Source organism: Chiloscyllium punctatum, chromosome 2, assembly GCF_047496795.1.
Source record: "Chiloscyllium punctatum isolate Juve2018m chromosome 2, sChiPun1.3, whole genome shotgun sequence".
NCBI classification, from domain to species: domain Eukaryota; kingdom Metazoa; phylum Chordata; class Chondrichthyes; order Orectolobiformes; family Hemiscylliidae; genus Chiloscyllium; species Chiloscyllium punctatum.
In genome coordinates, this window is record NC_092740.1 from 38,015,825 (window position 1) to 38,040,086 (window position 24,262).

The 24,262-nt window shown below is 43.1% G+C and overlaps 1 protein-coding gene across 1 annotated transcript in view; it reads right to left on the bottom strand.

Moving 5' to 3' along the window:
• LOC140496394 (thrombospondin-4-like) overlaps positions 1-24,262 on the bottom strand; it is a 126,549-nt gene that overhangs the window by 56,909 nt on the left and 45,378 nt on the right. The window lies entirely within an intron of this gene.

A 24,262-nucleotide genomic window follows, 5' to 3' on the forward strand; every position in this document is an offset into this window, starting at 1 on the left:
TATATCCTTAAAGATCAAGGAACAGTAAGATAGTGGTTGAACGATGAACAGCAGTCTAGCTGGAAATAAGGCTTCACTTCCAGCTGCTGCATTATGTGTTACAGGATGAAGTAAATTAAAAGCATAAGCTCTCATAGGACATCATAGGAAAAGGTGGTGGTATAGTGGCAATGCCACTGCACTAGTAATCCACTGCACCAGACTAATGTTCTGCTGAAATTTGAATTCAATAAAAAAAATCAAGAATTAAATGGTGAATAAACTCAGGGTCGCTAATGCTCCTAAGGGAAGGAAATGAACTTGATGTGGGTAAATCACCACAAGCTGCCTTTAATTTGGCTACTTATTAAGAAATCTCACAGACAATCCAGCACTGAGAAAAATGATGTAAACTTCATTGCATGTAGCAATCAAAGTAAGAAATAAGAACGAGGAACAAGAGCAGGCCATCTGGTCCTTCAAGCCCACTCCGCCATTCAGTAAGATCATGGCTGATCTTTTCGTGGCCTCAGCTCCAGTTAGCTGCCCTCTCACCATCACCTTTAATTCCTTTATTGATCAGAAAGTTACATTAACTTTAAAAACATTCAATGCGGAAGCCTCAACTACTTCATTGGGCAGGGAATTCCACAAATTCACAACCCTCTGGGTGAAGAGGTTCCTTCTCAATACAGTCCTAAATCTGCTCCTTCCATTTTTGGGGCTATGCCCGCTTTTCCTAGTTTCACCTGCCAGTGGAAATATCCTCTCTATTTCTATCTTATCTGTTCTCTTCATAATTTTATATGTTTCCCTAAGATCCCTCCGCATTCTTCTAAATTCCAATTAATATAATCCCAGTCTAATCAGTCTCTCCTCATAAGCCAACCCCCTCAACTCCAGAATCAACCCAGTGAATCTCCTCTGCACCCCTTCCAGTGCCAGTACATCCTTTCTCAAGTAAGGAGACCAAAACTGCACACAGTACTCCAGGTGTGGCCTCACCAGCACCTGTACAGCTGCAACATAAGCTCCCGCTTTTAGATTAGATTACTTACAGTGTGGATACAGGCCCCTTCGGCCCAAATAGTCCACACCGACCCGCCGAAGCGCAACCCACCCAGACCCATTCGCCTACATGTACCCCTTCACCTAACACTACTGGCAATTTAGCATGGCCAATTCACCTAACCTGCACATTTTTGGACTGTGGGAAGAAACCGGAGCACCCAGAGGAAACCCACAAAGACATGAGGAGAATGTGCAAACTCCACACAGTCAGTTGCCTGAGGCGGTAATTGAACCCGGGTCTCTGGCGCTGTGAGGCAGCAGTGCTAGCCATTGTGCCACCGTGCCGCCCGTAGCTCAATCCCTTTGGCAATGAAGGACAATATTTCATTTGCCTTCTTAATTACCTGCTGCACCTGCAAACCAACCTGTGATTTATGTAAAAGGACACTGAGGTCCCTCTGCACAGCAGCATGCTGCAATTTTTTACCATTCAAGTAATAGTCCTTTTTACGGTTATTCCTACCAAAATGGATGACTTCACATCGTATTCTATTTGCCAGACCTTTGCCACCCACTTAAACTATCTATATCGCTCTGCAAACTTGCAGAGTCCTCTGTACACCTCGCTCTAACACTCAAATTAATGTCATCCACAAACTTTGACACACCACACGTGGTTCCCGACTCCAAATCATCAATGTAAACTGTGAATAATTGTGGTCCCAATAATGGTCCCTGAAGTACACTACTAGTCACTGATTGCCAACCAGAAAAGCACTCATTTATCCATACTCTTTCCTTCCTGTTAGTTAACCAATCCTCTATCCATGCTAATACATTACCCATAACACTATGCATCTCTATCTTATGCAGCAGCCTCTTGCGTGGCATCTTGTTGAATGCCTTTTGGAAATCTATATACACCACATCTACTGGGTCCCCATTGTCCACCATGCTCGTAACATCTTCATAGAATTCTAGCAAATTAGTTAAGGATGATCTGCTTTTCATGAACCTATGCTGTGTCGATCCAATGGGACAATTTCTATCTAGATGTCTTTCTATTACTTCTTTGATGATAGATTCTCGCATTTGCTCCACTAAAGATGGTAAGCTAACTGACCTATAATTCCCCATTTTCTATGTGCCCCCTTTTTCAAGCAGTGGTGTCACAATTGCAATATTCCAATTTTTGGAACTGCCCAGAGTCCAGCAAATTTTGGAAAATTACCACAAGCGCATTTGTTATTTCTCCCACTATCTATTTTAGCACCCTGGGAGGCATTCCATCAGGACCAGGAGACTTGTCTACCTTTAGCTCCATTAGCTTGCCCAACACTACCCCTCAGTGATAATGATTGTTTCTAGGTCCTCACCAACCTCAGTCTTCTTGTCAATTACTGGCATGTTATTCGTGTCCTCCACTGTGACTCAAAATGCTTGTTTGATGCTTTGGCCATTTCCTCATATCCCATTACTAAATCCCCTTTCTCATCCTCTAAAGGATGAATGTTTACTTTAGCTACTTTTTTTTATGTTTATAGAAACTTCTGGGATCTGTCTTTATACTCTGAGCTAGTTTACACTTATAATCCATCTCCTAAGACCCGCTATAGGAAAGATATTGTGAATGTTGAAAGGGTCCAAAAATGATACACAAAGATGTTGCCGGGCTGGAGAGTTTGCACTATAGAGAGAAGCTGAATAGACTGGACTATTTTCCCTGGACTGTTGGAGTCTGAGAAGTGACCTCATCGAAATTTATAAAATCATGAGGGGAATGGATAGGGTGAATAGTCAAGGTCTTTTCACCAGAGTAGGGTAATTCAAAACCAGAGGGCATAGATTTAAGGTGAGAGGGGAAAGATTTAAAAGGGATCTAAAGGGCAACATTTTCATGCACAGGGTGGTACGTGTATGGAATGAGCTGCCAGAGGAAGTGGTGAAGACTGGTACAATTGCAACATTTAAAAGGCATGTGGATGGGTATATGAATATGAAGGCTTTGGAGGGATATGGGCCAAGTGCTGACAAATGGGACTAGATTAGGTTGGGATATTTGTCGGCGTGGACGAGTTAGACAGAAGGATCTGCTTCCGTGCTGTACATCTCCTTGACTCTATGACTCTAAAACCCCTCAAGTAAGCAAGTTAAGCCTCACAACCCAACTTGGCTATTACCCAATCAGCAGTCACATGGCACTGGGTTATATATCAACCAGTTTATTTAAAATCACACATTTTCAAGGCACTGCTCCTTCATCAAGTGAAGTGACTTCACCTGACAAAGCAGCAGTGCTCCGAAAGCTTGTGATTTCAAATAAACCTGTTGGGCTATAACCTGGTGTCATGTGACTTTTGACTTTGTCCACCCCAGTCCAAAACCAGCACCTCTACATCATGACTATTACTCAATTAATGGAAGAATCAAGCCAGGATTTCAATCAATGGTGGACTGTGTGGAAGTGCACAGGGTTTGATTGTTATGCAAAGTTGTTTTCTGGAGTTCTGATAAAGGAAAATTCTGGAGTTTGATTCTTAGACAGATATTCATCCTTCGGTCTCTGAGGTGATATCTTGATGATTTTTTTTTACAGTCGTTACTCTGAGTTACTGCAAGTCTGCAGCTGCCCTTCTTATTAAAAGCAATTTCTTTGTTTCTTGTTACACTTGGCATTGACTATCTGTTCGAAGACATAGCTTTCCTGATAACATTGGTGAACCTTCCTTTGGAATACTGTGTCCGTTTTGATTGCCTCGTTGTAGGAAGAATAGTATTAAGCTGGAGAGGGTTCAAAATAGATTTGCCAGGATGTTGCCAGGCATGGAAGGTTTTAGTTGTAAAGAAAGATGTGATAGACTCAGAATTTTTTACTAGAGTGTGAGATGTTGAGAAGCAGCATGACAGAAGATTATAAAATGAGAGGTATAGATAGTTAATGGTCATTGTCTTTCCCTCAAGATGGGGGATTTCAAGGCTGGGGAGCACATTTTTAAGGAGAGAGGAGAAAGATTTTAAAAAGACTCAAGGGGCAAATTGTTTTACACAGAGGGTAGTTTGCGTGTGGAATGAACTTTGAAGAAGTGGTAGATGTGGGTACAATTACAACACTTAAAAGACATTTGGATAGATACATGAGTAGCAAAGGTTTGGAGAGAGTGTGGGCCAGGAGCAGGTGGGATTATGTTTGGCATGAACTGGTTGGACGGAAGTGTCTGTTTCTGTGCTGTATGACTCTATGACCCTATAACTCCTTAAATTCTTTTGCAGGGTAATCCTTGTCCTTTTTGGCCATAAAGCATCCAGTTTATCAAGCAGGTGTCAAAGCAGTTTTGTCTATATAATCTCGCCAAGACATGGCTAATTGCTTGAGTCTCTGTGTAACAGCTTGTCTTTGTTCCTTAACTGTTCATACCAGACAAAGTGATTGCTATGTGTAATCGTGTTTGTTGATTCACTCAGCCCATAAATAATTATTAACGTTCTGAAGTCTATGATATCATATTTCCTCCTCTTTGTTCATTATCTTTAACATGATGATCAAACACTAGTTTCCCACAACATCATCGTAACCAAATTGAGTCACTATACAATACCCAATTTAAAGTGCACCATTTCATTATGCAGACAGAACTTTGCAGACCACTAATCAATAAATGAAGTTAAGAATAATGATCAGTAAATAAATCATAATAAACACACACAAAACAAAATATAGTAATCAACATGCATTTACAGCAATGGGAGAGGTGAGAGTGCAGACCCAGGGGCTAATGGGAAGGTCAATTTCCCTCCTAAAGACTTACCTCGTGAATAGGCGAAGTGAAGGCTCAACAGGAGTGGACAAGGACACGGAGATTGCTGGGCACGTGAACCGATATATTTGAGCTGTGGCTAAACCTGAGACACTACGTGGGTAGTGTTTCCCACGCATTCTCCTCCTCTAACCAAAGAAAAAGGTAAGGTGTTTTTGGTTTTCTTTCCATTTACTCCTTCTCTCTTGGCAACTTAGAGCCGGGGGTATGAAGGCTTGGGCGGTTGTTTGCTCCTCTTGCAGGATGTGGGGGGTAAGGGTCACCACTGGGTGTCCCTGCTGACTTCGCCTGCAAGAAGCGTGCCCAACTCCAGCTCCTCTCAGACCGCGTTAGGGAACTGGAGCCAGAGCCGGATGAACTTTGGATCATTCGGAAGGCTGAGGGGGTGATAGAGAGGAGTTATAGGGAGGTAGTCACACCTAAGTTACAGGATAAAGGTGACCGTCAGGAGAGGGCAAAGGAATAGGCAGACAGTACAGAAAGCCCTTGTGGTCATTCACCTCAATAATAAGTATACTGCTTTGGATGCTGTTGGGGGAGGATGATCTACCAGGAGAAACCCACAGTGGCCAGGTTTTTGGCACTGAGTCTGGCTATGTGGTTCAGAAGGGAAGGAGCAATAGTGATGGGAGATTCAATCATGAGAGGAACAAACAGGAGATTCTGTGGTCAAGAGCGAGACTCGCGCATAGTGTGTTATCTCCAGGGTGCCAGGGTCAGGGATGTCTTGGATCGAGTCTACAGGATTCTTAAGGGGGAGGGAGAGAAACCAGAAGTCATGGTATACATTGGTACCGGTGACACAGGTAGGAAAAGGGATGAGGACCTCAAAAGAGAATATAGAGAGTTAGGTGGGAAGCTAGAAGGCAAGATGAGCAGAATAGTAACCCCAGGATTGCTACTGGTGCCACGTGCTAGTGAGGCAAGGAATAGAGAGTGAGTGCAGATGAACACATGGCTGTAGGGCTGGTGTAGGAGGGAGGGTTTTAGATATGTGGATCATTGGGATATCTTCTGGGGAAGGTGGGACAAGTACAAGAAGGATGGGTTGCATCTAAACTGGAGGGGCACCAATATCCTGGGTGGGAGGTTTGCTAGAGCTCTTCAGGAGGTTTAAAGTAGATTGGCCAGGGGGTAGGAACCTGAGTTATGGATCAGATAATGGAGTGGTTATTGAATACCAGATACAGCAGAGAGACTGTGATGAGGGACAGGCACTTGATCGGGTTATGGGTTTAAGTGTATCTACTTTAATGCAAGAATTATCAGGAATAAGGGTGACAAACACAGAGCATGGATCAGTATTTAGAATTATGATGTTGTGGCCATTACAGAGAGTTGGATATTACAGGGGCAGGAATGGTTGTTGGATGTCCCAGGGGTTCATAAGTCATAGAGTCGTAGAGATTTACAGCATGGAAACAGACCCTTAGGACCAACTCATTGATGCCGGCCAGATACATCAACCTAATCTAGTCCCATTGGCCAGCACTTTTCCTACATCCCTATAAATCCATCCTATTCATATACCCATCCAGATGCCTTTTAAATGTTCTAATTGCACCAGCCTCCACCACTTCTTCTGCCAGCTTATTCCATACACACACCACGTTTTGCATGAAAAGGTTGCCCCTTAGGTCCCTTTTATATCTTTCCCCTCCCACCCTAAACCTATGCCCTCTAGTTCTGGACTCCCGCACCCCAGGAAAAAGACTTTGTCTATTTATCCTATCCATGCCCCTCGTGGTTTTATAAACCTCTATGAGGTCACCCCTCAGACTCTGACGCTCCAGGGAAAACAGCCCCAGCTTATTCAGCCTCTCCCTATAGCTCAAATTCTCCAACCCTGGCAACATCCTTGTAAATCTTTTCTGAACCCTTTCAAGTTTCACAACATCTTTCCTGTAGGAACGAGACCAAAATTGAACGCAATATTCCAACAGTGACCTAACCAATGTCCTGTACAGCCGCAACATGACTTCCCAGCTCCTGTACTCAATAGTCAGACCAATACAAGAAAGTATACCAAACGCCTTCTTCACTATCCTATCTACCTGTGACTCCACTTTCAAGGAGCTATGAACCTGCACTCCAAGGTCTCTTTGTTCAGCAACACTCCCTCGGACCTTCCTTTTAAGTGTAGAAGTCCTGCTAAGATTTGCTTTCCCAAAATGCAGCACCTCGCATTTATCTAAATTAAACTCCATCTGCCACTCCTCGGCCCTTTGGCCCATCTGATCACTTGTAAATTCCTCGTTGCCTCTAACTGTCACTCCAACTAATCCACTCGATCTAACAGGATTCACAAGCAATGACATTCATTGCTGATATAATCCTCTGTTAAGTAACCCTTAAAGTATCCTGAAACTCAGACATCCAACAAGAAGAGCATATCACTCTACTAAAGACCATTTGCTCCTTCCAATCTACAAATCCAGAAACCAGCACCATCTTATTGCTCTACAAACACTCCTCCAGGCTAACTTAGATTAGATAGCTTAGACCCCCCACAGTGTGGAATACTTATTGCTTATATTTTAAATATTTAATCAAGAGACAGATCACAATAAAAACATATAGTCAAGAAAGAACCCACTCTACTCGCTATTGTAGATTTACAGCAAAGCTATACTTAAGTCTATTCACTTATCTGTTTCTGTGCTGTGACCTCTCCCAAACAGGTTCAAGATCAATTGTGAATTTTGCTGTTTGTTAAGTTTTCCTCAACACACTCCAATGTCCAGTGATACATGAATTCAAACAGCAAAGGCAGTAACTGCACAGATTCATTGCTGTGTCAGTTAGCAGTGTGGGTTTCTTTCTCTCTCTCCCTTACAGAGCATGCGCTTGCTGCCTTTGTCTGTCTTTCTCCCTTTTAAAAGTGCTGTTGTTTTGACTTTTTTTTTCAACGTTCCAAAACAATCGCAATGGCATATAAAACAGTAATTGCTGCTCCTGCAATTCGAGGAAATCACCTTCAACACCTAAAATACCTCAAAAAAAAGGAGCAGCCTCTTACAGCCAGAAATTTTCCCAACCTCCATCATGGGTTTCAATGTTTCAAAAGGAATAATGGGGGAGGTAAATGAGGTGGAGGAGTTGCATTGCTAATCAGGGATAGTATCATAGCTGCAGAAAGGGAAACCCCAAGGAGGGTTCGTCCACAGAGTCAGTATGAGTGAAGTCAGAAATAGGAAAGGGGCAGCCACTTTAGTGGGAGTTTTCTACAGGCCCCCCAATAGCAACAGAAACATGGAGTAGGAGATTGGGAGGCAGATTTTGGAAATGTGCAGAAGTAACAGGGTTGTTGTGACTTTGACTTCCCTAATATTGGTAGGAACCTACTTAGTTCAAATCGCTTGGATGAAGCAATTTTTGGCAGGTACGTCCTGGAGGGGTTCCTGACACAGGCTGACTAGAGAAGAGGTCTTTTTGGATTTGGTGCTTGGCAATGAATCATGCCAGGTGTCAGATCTCTCGGTCGGACAGCACTTCAATGATAGTGATCACAACTTCATGACCTTTACTCTAGTCATGGAGAGGGATAGGAGCAGATGGTATGGGAAAGTAATTAATTGGGGGAGAGGGAATTACAATGCTGTTAGGCAGGAACTGGGATGTCTAGATTGGGAACAGATGTTCTCAGGGAACATTTTGCACTGCTGCCTCACAGCGCCAGAGACCCGGGTTCAATTCCCGCCTCAGGAGTGGAGTTTGCACATTCTCCCAGTGTCTGCGTGGGTTTCCTCCGGGTTCTCCGGTTTCCTCCCACAGTCCAAAAATGTGCAGGTTAGGTGAATTGGCCATGCTAAATTGTTGGTAGTGTTAGGTGCAGGGGTAAATGTAGGGGAATGGGTCTGGGTGGGTTGCGCTTTGGCAGGTCGGTGTGGACTTGTTGGGCCGAAGGGCCTGTTTCCACACTGTAAGTAATCTAATCCAATCTAATCTAATCAAATGTACAACAAAAATGTGGAGGTTGTTTAGGAAGCCTCACAGCCTCACCACCCGATGCCTGGAGGAAGAATGCTTTAGCTTCCACCTTGGGACCTTCCAACCACATGTCATCAATGTGGATTTCACCAGTTTCCACGTTGCCCCTACCCCCACCTTATCCCAGTTCCAACCTTTCAACTCAGCACTGCCCTCTTGAACTGTCCTACCTGTAAATCTTCCTTCCCACCTACCTGCTCCACCTCCTCTCTGACCTATCACCATTACACCCCACCTCTGTCTACCTATCGCATTCTCAGCTACCTTCCCCCCAGCCCCACCCTTCTCTCATTTATCTCTCCACCCCCTCAGCTCACAAGCCTCATTCCTGATGAAGGGCTTTTGCCCGAAATGTCGATTCTCCTGCTCTTCAGATGCCGCCTGACCTGCTGTGCATTTTCAGCACCCACTCTCGACTCTGATCTCCAGCATCAGCAGTCCTCACTTTCTCCTAGTTGTTTAAGAAGCACCTGCTGATAGTGCTAGACAGGTTTGTCCCATTGAGGCAAGGAAGGGATGGGAGGTGGAAAGAACTTTAGGTGACAAGATATGTGGAACATCTAGTCAAGAGGAAGAAAGAAGCTTAGTTAAGGTTGAAGAGGCAAGGATCAGACAGGGCTCTAGACAGTTACAAGGTAGCCAGGAAAGAAGTGAAGAATGGACTTAGGTGAGCTAGAAGGGGGCATGAAAAAGCTTTAGCGGGTAAGATTAAGGAAAACCCTAAAACGTTCTACACTTATGTGAGGAACAAGAGGCTGGCCAGTGTGAGGGTAGAGTCGATCAGAGATAGTGGAGGGAATTTGCGCCTGGAGTTGGAGGAAGTAGGGGAGGTCCTTAATGGATACTTTGCGTCACTATTCACTACTGAGAGGGACCTTGACATTTCTGAGTGAAATGTCAAGGTGAAACAGACTGATACGCTAGAACAGGTTGATGTTAGGAAGGAAGATATGCTGAAAATTTTGAAAAACATAAGGATAGATAAATCTTCTGGACCAGACAGGATATATCCTGTGAGGACGTGAGGGAAGAGATTGCTGTGCCTTTGGCAATGATCTCTGCATCCTGACTGTTCACTAGAGTAGTATCAGATGATTGGAGTGTGGCAAATGTTATTCCCTTATTCAAGAAAGGGAATAGGGATAAACCTGGGAATTACAGACTAGTCAGTCTTATGTCAGTGGTGAGCAAAGTATTGGAGAGGATTCTGAGAGACAGGATGTATGATTACCTGGAAAACCATAGTTTGATTAGAGATAGTCAGCATGGCTTTTTGAAGGGCAGGTCATTCCTCACAAACCTTATTGAATTCTTTGAGGATGTGGCAAAACATGTTGATGAGGGTAGAGCAGCGGATGTAGTGTACATGGATTTTAGCAAGGCGCTTGATAAAGTTCCCCATGCAGGCTCATTCAGAAAGTAAGGAGGCATGGAATACAGGGAAACCTGTCTCTCTGGATACAGAATAGGCTGGCCCATAGAAGACAGAGGGTGGTAGTAGATGGAGGGTATGCAGCCTGAACTCAGTGACCAGTGGTATTCACAGGGATCGGTTCAGGGACCACTGCTCTTTGTGATTTTTATAAATGACTTGGATGAGGAAGTGGAAGGATGGGTTTGTAAGTTTGCTAATGACACGAAGGTTGGTGGAGTTGTGGAAAGTGTGGGGAGCTGTTGTAGGTTGCAATGAGACATTGACAGGATGCAGAGCTGGGGCTGAGAAATGGCAGATGGAGTTCAAACTGGAAAAGTGTGAAGTCATTCACTTTGGAAGGTTGAATTTGAATGCAGAATACAGGGTTAAATACAGGATTCTTGGCAGTGTGAAGGAACAGAGGGATCTTTGGATCCATGTTCATTGATCCCTCAAAGTTGCCATCCAAGTTGATGGGGTGTTTAAGAAGGCATATGGTGTGCTGGCTTTCATTGGCAGGGGGATTGAGTTGAAGAGCTGCGAGGTTATGCTGCAGTTCTATAGAGTCCTAGTTAGATCATACTTGGAATATTGTGTTCAATTCTGGTCACCTCATTATAGGAGGGATGTGGAAGAGGGTGTAGAGGAGATTTACCAGGATGCTGCCTGGACTGCAGGAAATGTCTTATGAAGAAAGGTTGAGGGAGCTAGGGATTTTCTCACTGGAGCGAAGAAGGATGAGAGGTGACTTGATAGAGATGTACAAGATGTTGAGAGGCATAGATAGAGTGGATAGCCAGAGACATTTTCCCAAGGCAGAAATCACTATCACAAGGGGACATAATTTTAAGGTAATTGGAGGGAGATTTAGCGGAGATGTCAGAGGTAGGTTCTTTACTCGGAGAGTCATGGGTGTGTGGAATGCACTGCCAGTGGTGGTAGTAGAGTTAGATACATTAGGGACGTTTAAACAACTCTTGAATAGGCACATGGAAGATAATGCAATGAAGGGTACGTCAGTTAGTCTGATCTTAGAGTAGGATAAAAGGCTGGCACAACATTGAGGGGTGAAGGGCCTGTACTGTGCTATACTGTTCTATGTTCTATTATGCTTCACCCATTTCAGCTTTAAGATTATAATTTCTTAACAGAACTAATTCTCTTTTCAACTGCTGTATTTTTTGTTGACGCCAAAAGTGAAACATGAGTGTAATAAAAACAAGATAAATCCAAGTACACAAAATAATAATAACAAGATGTGAAATAATACAAATTTATACAGCCATGTGTACATTACTTCCCTAATCCCAGATGTCATCCCACCAAGAATGTTTTAAATATCAGTCTTGATGTCTAATAGGCTAAACCTTAACATGTAACCTGTTTGCCTTTCTCAAAATCCCTTTTATTTTTTCCAAATGTTCCGAGTGCATGGCAATATGGACCTCATATGTTTGCCTAACCATAATAATTGCGCTAGCTGAATCAGTTATGTCAAAAGTCACAGATTTTTTTCCTCTTGATGTTAACCAATTCCATTGGTGAATGCAAAATGTTGAATCAGTGATGGGATAAGACAGATAATAACAATGATATCCTTTTAAAGATGTTGTAATGCAGTATTCTCCTTCATCTCCATATCCAACTCTATGTTGTCTTGGTACTTGAAGCTTCGTGAGTACAATTAACTGTTTCATTACAGCTGGACTTAAAACCACATGTGGTTTGTTCATGGGATAGGGGACAAACAATAGTTTTATTAGTCTGGTGGCATTCCTTAAGAGCTGTCCCTACAAGTCTTCCCCTCCCCCCCGCCCATTTTCCTACGACATAAGGGTAGAACCTCCTTAACTCTCATTCAGATGTTTTGGATCATTCCAATATTTTGTACTGTTGTAATATTTAATGGTTTGTCATCTTTAGATATAACAGTTATCCCAAACACAAGATTCTGTTCCCACCCATATATGACTCATTACTGAGTTTAATGTTGCTGTTCATTGTGTCTATAACTTGAAAAGTTTATTGATTTTATCATTCACTTATAGCATTGATATCTAGGCTATTAACGGCAGACATCCCTGACAATAAATGCCTGCAGCATCTCCAAACAAATTACTGCATTTTCTGTCTTTTTTCCCTTCAATTCAATCTCTTGACCAATAAATGCAAGGTAAAGATTTTGGACACCGTGGTGGTAACTGAGTACCTGAGAGATTCAGAATAACCAATTCATGATGGATATTTTCATGCAACACTTTACCCCTTTTTCACATAATTATCCTTCCTCTGAGTCCTCCTATTCTTACAGGACACCCTACAGAATGTTCAACTGCTTCTGATGTAAGTGAAAGTGTGATCTGAAGTTCTGTGCATATCATCAACACAAATGGTTCCCAACTCCTGACCAGTACTACACATGTAAAAGCCAAGCCAACAACGCAATTTCAATAATCAGCTTCATAGTTTATCTAAACCTCAAAAACAAAAGATCAAAGTAGTTCCTGCTCTTATTTACAGTTTATCAGTTTACACAGGTAGAGTCATAGAGTCATAGAGATATACAGTATGGAAAAGACCCTTCGGTCCAACCCATCCATGCCAACCAGATATCCCAACCCAATCTAGTCCCACCTGCCAGCACCCGGCCCATATCCCTCCAAACTCTTCCTATTCATATACCCATCCAGATGCGTTTTAAATGTTGCAATTGTACCAGGGTCCACCACATCCTCTGGCAGCTCATTTCTTTCACCTGAATTGAATTCTTCTAAAATTTGTACTCATCAAGATTGTTGACTGTGAAATATTCCTTTCAGGGTGGTGCTGGAAAAGCACAGCAGGTCAGGCAGCATCCAAGGAGCAGGAAAATTGATGTTTCGGGCATCAGATTCCTGATGAAGGGCTTTTGCCCGAAACGTCGATTTTCCTGCTCCTCGGATGCTGCCTGACCTGCTGTGCTTTTCCAGCACCATTCTAATCTAGACTCTGGTTTCCAGCATCTGCAGTCCTTGCTTTTACCAAATATTCTATTCAGCCACTTCAACCAATTTATTATTCCAAAAACACATTCACCAAGGTGCTCTTACTTTATCAAACAAAGGACTGTGGTTCAAACTTAGTTTTACTCCTTTTTACTACCTCTCTCTAAGGTTTGTGAAGATGTTGAAATTGATTGGGATTGGGGTCCTGTTCCAGCCCCTCTACAGTGTATCAGAAAAGTATGTCAGACTCCTCTGACTCTCCAGAGGATAGATCTTAACTTTTTTCTGGCTGACTCTAGAGTTTACTCACACCTTTATCTAACCTAGCTTCAAATTCTGCTATGTGTTTGTCTCACATTTCAAAATACCTAGTTTATATCCCAATTACTGGTTGATTTATTAAATCTTTATCTTACTTTGGACTTGTACTAGACTATACAGAGAATCTTTACCCAAGTATGGCAGAGGGGAGTTGGGGTCAGGAATATAATCATATTCCCTGCCCTGATCTGAACAGTGTACGGCTTCACCCTCAACCAGTCCCCAATCTGGGTTACACCTTTCATTCCATAATCTCTGTCTGGGTCCCAAAGCACAGAGAAACCATCTCTGGAAAGCTGTGATTGTAAAACCTCAATTTCTTGTTGACAGCATTCTGCACTTGTTGCTCAAGCTATGTTTGATGCAATACTTTAAGTGCTGCCTGGAGATCTTTACATTTATTTTCCTTATCCTGAATCTTAATTTCTGACACTAGAACTTGTCCCTGTGCCTTCTCAGCATTTTAGTTCACTATCTCAAATTGCCTTTGTTAATTTGTGAGGTAAACTACCTTTTCCTCATTGGCAATTTCTAGGGATTTAACCTTTCCCTTTAATTCTGTGTTTTCTGATGGGAATACTGGCCTTTACTGACCGGTAGCCTCCAAGGTAACAAGTTTCTGTTTCAGCTCTGCACGTTTTGACAGTAATTCCTCAACCAACTGACTTCAACTCCCTTATCTCAGCATTTCCCTGCTTTAACACAGCCTTCATGTACCAAGTTCATGCAAAAAGACAACAAGTTCCATCAGCCCATTCTCTTTGGGTACATGTTTTCCCATGGAATTTCAAGGTTCTTAGTTTTCAAGTTGCTTGAGATTTTGTCATTCTGATTTCTCTCAACCATGACTGGATGGAATCCATTGCTCAGGATGACAGAGATTCCTGTTGTTGTCCTGTTTCCTTTATTTTTGCATTGGTAACTAGCTGATTTCTAGCTCTTGGAGCGAGAAAATACCTTTACCTGAGACACAGAGGGTGACTAGGGGATAGTTCTTTGACTGTGACCTTTAAAGCATAGTATCACTCAGACCCAGGCTAGTACTGTGTATGTGAGTATCTTTCCACTGCTATACAAAAGAAACTCAGTCCCACTACAGCACATCAGTAGTGTTGAAATTGGCTTTTCCACCTTGTGTATTCTTCAAAGGGATAGAAAACATCATACATCTACAATTTGTACAGTAGTCCTCATTTGTGGGGTGGGGGTGGGGGGTGGGCTAGGGGCTTGCTATTGAGCAGGAGATTATCAGTCATCAGCTGCTTTTGTAGTCACAAAGGAGCACAGCCCAGTTGGTTTTTATGTGCTAAAATAAAACAGAGAACTGCAGGTGCTGGAGATCTGAAACAAAAAGAGGAATTACTGGTGAAACTCTGCAGGTCTGGTAGCATCAATAAGAAGAAAACAGAGTTAACATTTCGAGAATAGTGACTCTTAATCAGAACTGTTAGCAGCTAGAAAAAAGTGGTATATGTGCTGAAGGAAAAGTTGGAGGTGGGGCGAGTGTTGGAGCTGGGGGGAAAGGTTAGCGGATGGGTAGAGACAGAGCCCAGAGAGAGAGAGAGAGAGAGAGAGAGCGATAACGGGTAGGCAGACAATGAGTTTATTGATAGTAAGTCAGGACAGAGGGGAGGTGAATAAGTGATAATGACAGCTGAGTGTACACGAGCTGTGCTGAAAGCACAGCTTTCAGGATCAGGAGCAGGGATTGGTAAAAACATGGAAGGATGGGGTCAGGCTCTAAAGTTATTGATGTTGAGTCCTAGAGGCTGCAGGGTGCCCAAGTGGAATGTGCAATGTTGCTCTTCGAGCTTGCACTGAAACTCGCTGCAGCAGGCCTGAGTCAGAGATGTTGGCCAGGAAACATGGTGGTGTTGTTGATGTGGCAGGCAACTAGAAGTTCAGGGTCATTTTTACAAAAAGAACATAGGGGCTCTGCAAAGTGGTCACCAACTCTCTATTTTGTCTCCTCAGTGTAGAGGAGACCACATTGTGAGTAGCAATTATAGTAAACTAGATTGAGTGAAGTGAGGGTAACTCACTGTTTCACCTAGAAGGGGTGTCTGGGGCCTTGGATAATGTGGAATGAGGAGGTTAACAGGCAGGCGTTATGCTTTCTGTGATTGCATGGGAAAGTGCATGGGGTATGAGGAGACATTTGGAATGGAGGAGGAGTGGTCCTTGGTGTACCAGAGAGAATGGTTCCTGCGGAAGGCTGACAATGAGTGGGAGGAAGATATGTCTCACGGTCATATCATCCCACTGGAGGTGACGAAAATGGAGGCTTTAGTTGCGGAGGCTAGTGGGGTGTTAAGTGAAGAGTGTGAAAAACAACAGGAGATCAACGAACTGACCAGATGGGGAAGAAGAATGCCTGCTGGAAGGAAAAGGTATCAGTCAACCTCAGTTCAACACTATTCTTCAGTTCCAGCTAAGAAAGGGAATACCCTCATGAATCAACAGCCACAGCAGATGATGCCCAATTAGAAGTGGCATACACCACTGGCACAGTGCCAAGATAGAAGAGTGCCATTGATGCCATACTAATACCACCTTAATCTGTATTGCCACCTTTAAGGATTTATGCACATACACATTCAGGTCCTTTTTGCTCTGCTTTTGCACCTCTTATTTTATAGCATCTCTCTGCATCCTTCCTACCAAGTGAATTACTTTCACACTTCTCTAACTTAAGTTTAATTTGGCACTTGTTCACCCATTCTGCCAATCTGTCTGTCTTTTTGAAATTCTACATCATTCTTACTGTTCACAATGCTTTAACCATTGTCTACCAAATTACCTCTATCCTTTGTAATTCACTTACTGCTGCAGACGCCAGCTCCCTGGCCCTGCGCTCATCCCTGGAAGATCTGGATAACAAGGATACCTATGTCAGGCTCCAGCTTATTGACTACAGCTCCACTTCAATACCATAATTTCAAACAAATTCATGTTAAAGCTTCTAGACCTAGCTTTTGGCTCCCCTCTTTACAACTGGATCCTTAACATCCTGACCCATGGACCACAGTCAGTAGGAATAGGCAACAACACCTCCTCCACCATAAACCTCAACACCAGTGCCCTGCAAGTTTGTTTACTCAGACTCCTACTCTACTCCTTATTCGCTCATGACTGTGTGGTCAAATTCCATCTCAACTCCATTGACAAGTTTGCTGATGACACCACTATTGTAGATCAGATCACAAATAATAATGAGACAGAATACAGGAAAGAGATAGAGTGCTTAGCAGCATGGTATAAAGATGACAATCTCTCCATCGATATCAGCAAAATGAAGGAGCTGGTCATTGACTTCAGAAAGCGGAGTGGAGGATACAGCCCTGTCCCCATCAGTGGTGCTGAGGTGGAGATGGTCAAGAGCATCAAGTTCCTGAGAGTGACAATCAGCAACAATCTGTTCTGGTCCACCCACATTGACACAATAGTCAAAATAACACAACAATATCTCTACCTCCTCAGGAGACTAAGGAAAGTTAGCATCTCCACAAAGACTCTAAAGTCAATTTTTATTTTTATTTTACCAAGATGCACCATAGAAAGCATCCTATCTGGATGCATTCCAACACATAGCAACTGGTCTTCCCAAAACTGCAAGAAACTATAGAGTCATGAATATAGTCCAGTCTTTTGACTTTATCTATCCTTCCCACTGCAAAGACACTTTTTACCCTGGTTGTAATCTATTCCATCTTCTTCCATTTGGCAGAAGATATAAAAGTTTGTAAACAAGATTCAACAATAGCTTCTTCCCTGGTGTTATCAGACTTCTGAATGAACCTGTCAAATGTTCATTCTGATCTTGCTCTCTCGCTCTCTCTCTGCACCTTTGCTGTGGCTATAACACTGTATTTCTCAGTGAATCCCTCCTGCACTCTTCTGTCACCCTGATGCATTTTGTATGGTGCCAATGTCACTGATACCACCAATCTTAATCTGTATTGCCACCTTTAAGGATTTATGCACATATAAACCCAGGTCCTCTACCTCATTTACTGTTTTTAGAATTGTATAGCACACAAAATAACACTTTTCACTGTTCCTATATACATGTGACATCAATAAATCAAACTCAAACTCAGTAAAAATGACGTGTTGAGGTATTTACTCAAAATCAGATGCAAGTTTGTCCCTGCCATCCCTCATCTATGGCCTGATTTCTCTGGGCAATATACCCTATTGTTTTAATTGTTTTCTGTCATAAACCTATGGGTTGAAGTAGCCGGGAGAAATTCGTAATAAGCGTCACGTTTTGTGAATTTTTTTCATTGTTGCTTTAACAATACATGATCAGTTGAAATAATTAGACCAACAACTACATTAAATAACAAAGGAATTTCATGTAAATAGGATGCTTTCTATGGTGCATCTTGGTAAAACAAAAATAATTAAATATGCCGTTGTTAATATCACAAACCAGAGTTTCACTCCAGTGAATTCTTGGCTCAACTCCCAGTATAGTTCCACGGATCTGCCTTCATAAGTAGTTTTACAATTTATTTACATTATTTACAACATGTTGAATAAGTCACATTGAAAATATTGTCTCATTATTTCATCATTGGAATGTCATGAGTTCATTAGATTAATTCTAGAGATGGAAGGCTTATCTAATGAAGACAGATTGAGCAACTTAGACTACACTCACTCGAGTGTGGAAGAATGAGAACAACTCTAATTAAGCTACGTGAGATTTGAAAGGGGATTGGCAAATTACCCTTAGACAGAATGTATCCTGTTATGGGGCAATCTAGGATGAGAGGTCATAGTTTTCGGATAAGGGGTAGCAGATTTAAAATAGAGATGAGGAGAAATGAATTATAGAATCATAGAGTCACAGAACACCTAAAAGGCAGATGCAGGCCATTCGGCCATTGAGTCTACACCAATCTTCCAAAGAGCATCCCACCCAGATCCATCTCTCCACCCTATCCTCGTAACCCCATATTTCCCACAGCTACTCCACCTAATTTACATATCCCTGGATGCAATGGCCAATTTATCATGGCCACCCTTCTCTCAAAGGGTGGTGAATCTATGGAATTCACGAACCCAGAGTATGGTGGATTCTGGGACTTGAGTAATTTTAAGAGGAAAAGAGATAATTTTTAAATTAGCAATGCGTTAAAGGGAATGGGGAGTATGTAAGAAGTTAAGAGTTGAGGCTGAGATGAGATCAGCCAAATCATATCAAATGGCAGAGCAGGCTCAAGGGGCTGAATTGTCTATTCCTGCTCCTAGTTCTTACATTCTTATAATTCTTCATGCTGTTTCTCTTCTTTATTGTTAAACAAATTTGCATATACACCATAGAAGCATACTATATCATAAAATCATCTTTGTAATGCTGGTTTAGTAATAAATATTGGCTAGGCTCTTGGGAGAACTCTTGCTTTACTTCAAGTAGTGTCACATTAGACTGAAGTTTATTGGACATCATCTAAGGGTCATTTTCATTCGCATTTCACCTGCCCATTTACCTCCTCCCTCCTCAGTATCCAAGGCCCAAACACACCTTCCAGGTGAAGCAGCGCTTTATCTTCACTTCACTCAATCTAATCTACTGTGTTCGCTGCTCACAATGTGGTCTCCTCTACACTGGGGAAATGAAGCATGGACTGGGTGGCTGCTTTGCAGAACCCTAGGTTCTATCTACAAAAATGACTCTAAGCTCTGGTTGCTTGCCACTTTAACACACCACCCTGTCCCTTGGCCAACATATTGGTCTCGGGCTTGCTGGAGTGCTCCAGCATAGCTCATCACAAGCTGGAAGAACAGCACCTCATTTTCCGCTTGGGAACTCTACCACCTCCTGGACTCAATATCAAGTTCAATAACTTTCGGGCATGAGCACCTTCTCCCACCTCCTTGCCCCAACCCCCACACATCAGGTGGGCTGCTACGACAAACATTGTTAGCTACTATTGGTCCTCATTAGCAGCTATTGATTCATCCAGGTTGACCTTTACCCAGGCCTTTGTCTGTCCAAATGCTTTTTCTTCCCTCTGGGCTAAATCTCCACCTATCATTTACTCCACCAGATACATTCCCCTGCAACTGGCACAGACTCCCTTCCAACCCCTTCCCCTCCCTTCCATTTCTTTCAGCCACCCATTGACCAATCAGGTCGTACCCTGTCTCCACCTATCCCCACTTCACCACCCTGCCCCCTCAACTCCTTTATCTGCAGCTCCCCGTACACCCAACCCCAGTTCTGAGGAAGGGTTACACCCGAAAAGTTGACTTCTCCACCTCCTGGTGCTGCCTGGCTTGCTGTGTTCTTCCGGCCTCCTGCTTGTTGACCCAGTAATGAACAGTAATGTACCAAGTTGGGGCTGCAAGGGTTAACTGGGGCACTAGTTAGCTGTCAGATAATTAGTGCCCCAGTTCTATTCAGGCTTTTGCCTGAAATGTCGATTTTCCTGCTCCTCGGATGCAGCCTGACCTGCTATACTTTTCCAGCACCACTCTAATCTAGACTCTGGTTTCCAGCATCTGCAGTCCTTGTTTTTACCTAGCTGTCAGATGACTCTCACTTTACTTGATGCGTAACATCGGGGTTTTGAAACATTCATTTTTTTCAGTTATTGTACATATTTTCAATTTTGTTTATTTTATTAAAATCAGAGTTTCCTTTGCCTCTGAAGCACCTGCCTCCTATGTTTTTCACCACGCCACATCTCACTACACAACTCCAGTGTCAGAACCAGGGAGCTGGTGCACAATAAACCAACCAGCACTCCCTATGCCCCTTCTCCAGCACATATACCAACCTTTTCCTGGCTACCATCAGTTCTGAACAAGTGTCACTGGATCTGACGTGTTAAACTCTGATTTCTCTCTACAGAAACTGCCTGACCTACTGAGATTTTCCAGCAATACCTGTTTTAATTTCTGATTTCTAGCATCCACAGTTCTTTGTGTTTTTCTCTTTAAGGAGAGTGTGCTAGACCACAGGTCTTCTTGCCAGCCCATTTGTCCTGATGTATTCATGTGGCTGAAGATGTCCGACAACTTCACAACGCGAGGTGCCAGCATAAGCCAGTGGTGTAACATCTGACACTCTCTCCATGTGAAGTACTGTCAGTGGATATGTGTCATCATTACCTTATTGCCTAACCAATTAGCAAACCACATAGATCAGCTCTTTAAACTTTTATAGTTTAGACTAATTTTCCAAAGCACAAGCATCTGACTGTGGGAGGATAATGCAATGAAAGAACTATTGATTGAAAACAAACCTGCAAGGTCATATCTGCCTAAGGAAGATAAGAAGAGATAGGAGGGCAACATTCCTTTGATTGATAGAAGGTCATTGTTAGCCCATTATTTTACTCTGTATTCTGTAACTTTGTTTAATGCAAGGATGTGATTAGCAATGTGGCAATTAAGAGCCAAGGAGGCAGTGGATTCAAGCATTATGTCAAAGGACAGTGTAGAGGTGAGCTAAGTGTGTCACCTGGGACAGGAGAGTCAGCAGCTGTGATATGTTCTGATGCCTCCTGGGCTTGGTAATCATTGCATTGATATTTAAGGAGAGGGGGTGGCAGAGCATGACTCCCAGAGAGGTTGGGGGTGGGGTGGGGTGGGGATGGGTGTTTGTTTGGTGGGAATTAATGGCAGGAGCTTATTAACATCCTTTACCGCAGCCGATTAGATCGCCAGCTTGTCCAAAAGGCAATGGCTGTACTTCGCTGCTTTTCTCCTAACGGAGGGAAATTAGGAGAGATCACAGGGAAGAAATCTGAGGATGGTGAGTTTGGGAATCCCAGGAAAACTCAGCCAGCCAGGTTTGAATTTAGGCTGGACATCTGATGTATTTGATTTAAAAATTATAACAGATTGCCTCACCTGTCCAGGGCTGGACATATTTCTAATCCATATGGGAATCAAGAGTAATGCGGAAAAGACAGAAAAGCAGATTTGAAGGTTACTTGATCAGCAAAGATTTCACTGAATGGTGGAGCAGCCTCGATGGGCTGAATGGCCTACTTCTGCTCCTATAGCTTTTGGTCTTACGGATATATACAAAGGGGCAACCCAGCAGGATAAATATAGTGGCAGGCACCTACCCAGACATTGGGGACATATTAAGCAATTTTTAAAAATAACCCCTCCCCAACCCTTTTCTGCCCCTCAGGATGGGTTGCATTAAGATTACCTGCACCGATTACTGTGTCTAGCTTACGAAGTCAGGGACTTATGTCTCATTATTTGAATTTTATGTCTCGCAATTTTTGTAGAATGTCACTTGATAAAGGCTTTGTGTGTGAAGTATATTACTGTGGAATTGGAAGCAAAGACTGACTTCAGCAGACTAATGGCGTGAATTGAAGCTCTCAAACCAGAGTTAGATAAATCAAAAAACTTCGAATCAGTAATCTAACAAGATATTTGTTGGAAGTTTCCCCCCAGATCTACCGCTTGCTCATCCTGTAATTGTGGTCAGGCTCACTGAGCAATTTATGCAATCTCTAATTCTTTTTGGATGATGTGGGCGATTTGTTTAAGTGCACAGCCCCTTCAAATTCTGTTTGCACGGCTGCACAAACACAGTAAGTGAGAACGGCTGACCTGTGGGCGGGCTACACTGGACCGGTCATGTTGCTGCACAGTCATGTGGCAGCGACCATCTGTGGAGTACAGATTTGCAAAGTATATCTCACAGGCATGCATGCAGCTTCTATTTTTAACATTAAAGAAAAACACACCAAACAGAATCTGTCCAAGAGGAACAAAGTAACAACCATCAAGTAACACAGAAAAATCTGGGGGAGCTAAGTCAAGACGTCTTGGAGAGGGGAAATAATGCCCATCTATCTCTTAAAAAGTTTCAAGAGTACCAGTCAACACATATGTGCTCTCCCTCGAAGGACACCCAGGTATAGATGTAACCCTAAAAGAGAGGCAGTCCATTGATGGCTACTTTAGGCAAGCCAGGAACAGGCCCACAAGGAGGTCCTCCAGCCTGCCTGCCTGCCTCAACATCTCCCCCCCCCCCCACTACCTTTTCACTGGATGCCTAAAGATCAGGAGCATGGCACTGAAGTGAAATCAAACAACATGAAAGACTTGTTAAATAACTAAAAAGTGCGTGCAATCTTTCCCAACCCATATATACGGAATCCATGCCTCCACAGCACTACAGAATACACAGTAAGCCTGGGAGCCCATGAACCAACTGCTCTATGGGACTGCTGTGTGCAACACCCTTCACCCCAGCTCTCTAATGAAAAAGAGGACGACCCCTACATAGAGCGCCCTCCAGTGGGGACCTATGTTGCCCAGCAGCAAGGAATACCAAGGCATATCTCAGCAATGGATGTAAGTAAAGAGTGAAGATTGTGCAGCAGCAGTTCCTGTACAAAATCCCTTGGTAACATACGGAAAGACACAGAGAGAATTTTGATGAAGGGTCTCAGACTATGGATCGTGGGCTGCTGAGGAAGATTCTGGAACTGGGGGCTGATGTCAGGGTAGGTGATAGTAGACTGCAGAGGTTGTGCTGCAGTTAGACAAAACCCTGGTTAGACTCCACTTGGAGTACTGTGATCAAATCGGTGCACCAAACCTTAGGAAGGATTTATTGGCCTTGGAGGGAGTCCAATGTAGGTTTACAAAAACAGAAGTTTCCAGAAAACTTCAGCAGGTCTGTGGAGAGAAATCAGACTTCATGTTTTGGGCCTAGTAACCCATTTTCAGAACTCAAGTTTACAAGAATGATACCTGGACTTTAGGGATTAGGTTATGAAGAGAGATTACATAAATTACGCCTGGTTTCTCTAGAATTTATAGAACTCCTACAGTGTGGTAACAGGTCATTTGGCCCAAAAGTCCACTCCGGTCCTCTGAAGAGTTATGCACCCAGACCCATTCACCTGACTAATGCGCCTAAACTACACAGCCCTGGACACTATGGGCAATTTAGCATAGCCAATTCACCCAAACAGCACATCTTTGGACTGTGGGAGGAAACCCACGCACAGGGAGAATGTGCAAACTCTACACAGACAGTCACCTGAGGCTGGAATCAAACCTGGGTCCCTGGCGCTGTGAGGCAGCAGTGCTAACCACTGAGCCACCGTGCTGCCCCTAATTTAGAAGGTTAAGGAATGATCTGATCAAAGTCTTCAAGATATTAACAGGAAAGGACAAGATAGATAAATGCTATCCATTGGTTCAGTATTCTAGAAGTAGAAGGCATAATCTGAGAATTAGGGCCAGTTCATTCAGGAGAATTCTATGAAGCAATTCTACACACAAAGGATGGTAGATGTCTGGAACTCTCTTCTACAAACAGCAGATACTGCTAGATCAATTATTAATTTTAAATCTGAGATAATTTTTTGTTTAGCAAAGGTATTAAGGGACATGGCCAAAGACAGATATGTGGATTCAGGCCACACATGATCTAATTGAATAGTGGAACAGGCACCAGGAGCTGAATGGCCTATTCAAGTTCCTCTGTTCCTAGCCCACCATATAATGCAGCTTCATCCAACCTATGAATGATGTTGGGGGCCTATTATCAGATCATGATGGCAGTGACCGTGGGCTCTGTCCATTGCCGCTAAACTCACCTAAACTCACATCCAATCCACTCCTTCACCATCCAGCACATGCCTGACTCTAGTCACCCCGGCAGCTGCAACCTTTCCTTCTGCCAGCTGCCTAAACCCACAATAGTGCAGTTTCAAGAACACAGAAATCTATATCAATGTACATATCAC